The sequence below is a fragment of the Telopea speciosissima genome, unplaced genomic scaffold, assembly GCF_018873765.1.
Source record: "Telopea speciosissima isolate NSW1024214 ecotype Mountain lineage unplaced genomic scaffold, Tspe_v1 Tspe_v1.0027, whole genome shotgun sequence".
In the NCBI taxonomy this organism is placed as follows: domain Eukaryota; kingdom Viridiplantae; phylum Streptophyta; class Magnoliopsida; order Proteales; family Proteaceae; genus Telopea; species Telopea speciosissima.
The window spans coordinates 72,073-77,220 of NW_025317363.1; positions in this window are offsets into that span (position 1 = coordinate 72,073).

Here is a 5,148-nt window from a genome sequence, read left to right on the forward strand (position 1 = left end):
AAACGTGAAACTTGGCCTGCCACCAATAAAATGCCCCGTCAGAGTGTTTCCCCACTTCTCAAGACCCTCCTTGATAATAGAATCCGAGCATTTAACAGCCAAAACTCCATCAATCTCCTCAGGTTGCACAAACGACAACTTCAAACCATCACCAAGCAATGAAGAAGACGAGGAGGAAAAGAGGGCAGACCATGGAACCCCCCCTTTCTTCATTGACAACCCATCAGCCGAGCTTTCTCCTTGCGGCCCCAACCCTTCCAATGCAGCCGCCTTCTCCAAATCGACAACACCAGCCGCACCACCAAGAGTTGGCCAGTCCCCACTCCCAGAGCCACCCCCCTCACACGATCCTTCAATACCTCCCCCATCTTCCCTGCCACCCGAGCAAAGAAGAGGAGGAAGGCCAATGGCCGGAGCTCCGGCCATCACCAAGATCAGATTCCAAAACCCCCCCTTTCAAATTTCCAGAGCTTCTCTCTCCACAAAAAAAATTTTTCTTCCGAATCGATACCTCCCGTCGAATCGATACCTATTTTGACATACATCCATTTTCGGTTTAAACCAGACCGGGTGGGTCATTTTGGGTTATTAGGGGACATTTTGGTACTTTTTTGGGTTTGAGATTTTCTAAAAAGTGTGCTTATCTTTTATTAGACGTGTGGATGTGATGTTAAGGGTTGTGGCCTTAGAATCGATACCTATTTCAACATATGTTCGCCTTCGGTTTAAACCAAACCGGGTGGGTCGTTTGGGGTTATTTACAGGCATTTCTGTACTTTTTTGTGTTTGGGATTTTCTAAAAAGTGTCCTCATCTCTTATTAGACGTGTGGATGCTATATTGAGGGTCGTGACCTTCGAATCAATACCTATTTCGACATATGTTCTTTTTCGATTTAAACTAGACCGGGTGGGTCGTTTGGGGTTATTTGGGGGCATTTCTGTACCTTTTTGGGTTTGCGATTTTCCAAAAAATGTCCTTATCTCTTATTAGATGTGTGGATGCGATGTTGAGGGTTGTGACTTTCGGATCGATACCTATTTCGGCAAATGTTAATTTTTAGGTTTAAACTAGACTGGGTGGATCGTTTGGTGTTATTTCAGGGCATTTCTGTACATTTTTTGGTTTGGTATTTTCTAAAAAGTGTCCTTATCTCTTGTTAGATGTGTGGATGCAGTTTTGAGGCTCCTGACCTTCGAATCGATACCTATTTTGGCATAAGTTCATTTTTTATTTAAACCAGACAGGGTGGGTAGTTTGGGGTTATTTGGGGGAATTTCTATACTTTTTTGTATTTGGTATTTTCTAAAAAGTGTCCTTATCTCTTGTTAGATGTGTGGATATGATGTTGAGGGTCAGGACCATTGAATCAATACCTATTTCGACATATGTTCATTTTCGGTTTAAAGCAGACTGGGTGGGTCATTTGGCGTTATTTTGGGGCATTTCTGTACTTTTTTGGGTTTGGGATTTTCTAAAAAGTGTCCTTATCTCTTATTATTCGTGTGGATGCTATGTTGAGGGTCGTGACCTTCGAATCCATACCTATTTTGACATTTGTTCATTTTCAATTTATACTAGACCGGGTGGGTCGTTTGGGGTTATTTGGGGGAATTTCTGTACAATTTTGTGTTTGCGATTTGTTAAAAAGTGTCCTCATCTCTTATCAGACGTGTAGATGCTATGTTGAGGGTCGTGACCTTCGAATCGATACAAATTTTGACATCTGTTCATTTTTTGTTTAAACCAGACTGGGTGGGTCGTTTGGGGTTATTCGGAGGCATTTATGTAGTTTTTTGGGATTGGGATTTTCTAAAAAGTGTCATTATCTCTTATTAGATGTGTGGATGTGATGTTGAGGGTCGTGACCTTCGAATCGATACCTATTTTGACATATGTTCATTTTTTGTTTAAACCAGATCAGGTGGGTCGTTTGGGGTTATTTGAGGGCATTTCTGTACTTTTTTGGTTTGGTATTTTCTAAAAAGGGTCCTTATCTCTTATTAGGCATTTGGATGTGATGTTAAGGGTTGTGACCTACGAATCGATACCTATTTTGGCATATGATCATTTTCGGTTTAAACTAAACTAGGTGGGTCGTTTGGGGTTATTTGGGGGCATTTCTATAATTTTTTGGGTTTGTTACTTTCTAAAAAGTGTCCTTATCTCTTATTAGACGTGTGGATGCTATGTTGAGGGTTGTGACTTGCGAATAGATACCTATTTTAGCATATGTTCATTTTCAGTTTAAACCAGACTGGGTGGGTTGTTTGGTGTTATTTGGGGGCATTTCTGTACTTTTTTGAGTTTGGTATTTTCTAACAAAGTGTCATTATCTGTTATTAGATGTGTGGATGCGATGTTGAGGGTCGTGACCTTTGAATCGATACCTATTTTGACATATGTTCATTTTCGATTTAAGTCAGACCTGATGGGTCATTTGGGGTTATTTGGGGGAATTTCTGTACTTCTTTGTGCTTGGAATTTTCTAAAAAGTGTCCTTATCTCTTATTAGACGTGTGGATGCGATGTTGAGGGTCTTGACAGTCGAATCGATACCTATTTTGACATATGTTCATTTTCGATTTAAATCAGACCAGGTGGGTCGTTTTGGGTTATTTAGGGGCATTTCTGTACTTTTTTGGGTTTGGGATTTTCTAAAAAGTGTCCTTATCTCTTATTAGACGTGTGGATGCGATGTTGAGGGTCGTGACCTTCGAATCTGTCACACCCCAAACCACCCCCTGGGAGGATTGGGTAGGGGACCCAAATTGCATGACGGTAATCCACCAAATCCCACGGATCTAGAAGCAGTGCTTACATTCATGAACCAAAATCCATATCTTAACCATAAGTAAGATCAGAGTAATGTAGGACATCTACAATTTATCAAAAATAAACGGAAGCATAGCGATACGGGAAATGGTGATAATATATACATATAGAAACTTGTTTGATACATTGCCCAGCACACATAACCCACAACAAAAGAAAACATAAGCTGATAAGCACGGTACTACATACATGAATATAAACAAGGTTAGGGCACCCAACCCCAAAAGAAAGAAAGAAAGAAAACAACTAAAACCGGTCCATCGTCAAAACATGAAACCTCCTAACAAAACAAAAAGGAGTTCCCAGCACAAAACATCAGAAGCACTCCTCAAAGGTCTTCATCCACGACCATCGAGAAAGTACGTAGAATCGGTATGACCTCCGTCGGGGTCCATACCAACATCGTAAAAACCACCAAAACTCTCCTCCTCGATATAGCCCACCATGCCACAGCGGCATCCACCTGCAAGATCATCTAAGAAGAGAGCAACATATAACAGAGTGCGAGCCCCACCGAGCTCGTGAGCAAATAACATCCATCATGCATGCAGATGCAACCACAATCCATAGATTCACATGACCTACATGATATGCAAGTCCAGTTTTATTATTAGCCACCTATCATTACAACTATGTCAGGTCTGTGCTACTACAATCCTAATGCATGCATCCCTGGTGTAGGCTTGGTTACCTCTTCCTGCGATACACTCATAGGGTTGTCAGAGAAAACCAGTCGGCTCCAACATCCCTTCCTAGGTCAGCCAGACCACCCCTCTGTGATTATCCTGGTATGCAACTGTTTCTTCCCTTAATCACCATATAGGTGTTCTGAATCTATGCACCTTTCGGTGTTCCGATATATGCACCTTCCGGTGTCCTGATAATTGCACCTTTCGGTGTTCCGATCCTATTCACTCCCTAATAATTGCCTCCCAGGCATCCAGCACCTTAACACCTACTGGCAAGGGTTTGTAGCACAAGTGATGAAACTCTAGCCCCATGTCCATATGGTATAGTATGAGTCAAGCAGTGTCAACCGCATTCATAGTACTGGCTACCGCAGGCCTCATTTCCAAGCCGAGTACGGCATCTATTCTAACAATCACAATCATCATATTCATTTCACAGTGCTGATCGACAACTTGTTCACGGTTTTGCAAATCTGAGAACTTGAGATTCAGCCACATGCAAGGCTGGGTCAGCATGCCAGACAGGGTTTCAGGGCTATACCCACCTAGGGTTTGGTCTCTGCAGCCTTGGCTTACAGTTTGGGCTTCAATCCAGTAGCCAGAAGAGGATCTGAGTAGTGCATGCATGCATGGTTAGATTTCGGCTAAGGGAACAACACATCAACATGTTGATTTTCAACAAGAAACTCAGATCCACCATGCACAAGGTCTGCATGGCTGATCTGGACCCAGACTGGGCAAACCCTAGCTTGTCTGGGCTTCCTAGGGTTGCAAAACACTGCATGCAAAGGAAAAGAATAGTGAACAGCAGCCATACACAGGGTTTCCATACCTAAAATAAGCTGAGGGGGGTTCGGTTGCAGGCTGGAATGGCTACAGCTGATCTTCTTCCTTTCCCCTTCCTTTCTTCTTCCTCTTCTTCTTCTTCGTTTCTCTCTCTTCTTCCCTCTCTTCTCTCTTTCGAATTCAGTTACTGCCAAGGGTTCTAAATGAACCAAATGGCCTCCTATTTATAGACTTGGCCCCTACTGAGGCCTATTTGTTTGCTAAGGTCCCTTTTTAAAAACTCATTTTTAAAGTGATTCAGTCTGGTTCTAGGTACACAAGTGGGGTCCACATTGAACCAAGGGTATGAGGTGGTCTCTCAGAGTCCCCTCAATCAGTGGAGGGTGTCCATGGTCAAGTTGGGTGGTCCCCACAATGATAATAATTAAATATATGCAAAAACAGCCATTGTGCGATGTCACTGGGCCTTGCTGCATCTCCTAGTGCATGGCCCGGTGAATTCCAGCAGCATGAATTCAAAGGGGAATTGCACAGGGGTTTGACCCTGGGTCAAGGTATTGTCCCCACATGCCCACCATGGGTTTTTACATGATTTTCTAGAGGTGGGTCCCACCATTTTAGGGAGGAGAGAGATTACTTGGGATCCAAGTCATACATCAGTCTTTGAGCTGTGCAAGTGCAGGGGTCTGCTATCCATCTTCTAACAGGTATATAGGGAAACCTGTTCAGAGCATTTTCATTGATCTCATTTAGTGGAGTGATGCTCCACAGTGATCCTGGTGGCTTGGCCAGGGGTTCTTGCACTTCAGTCAGATTCCAACCAGTCAGGGGGCAGGGTT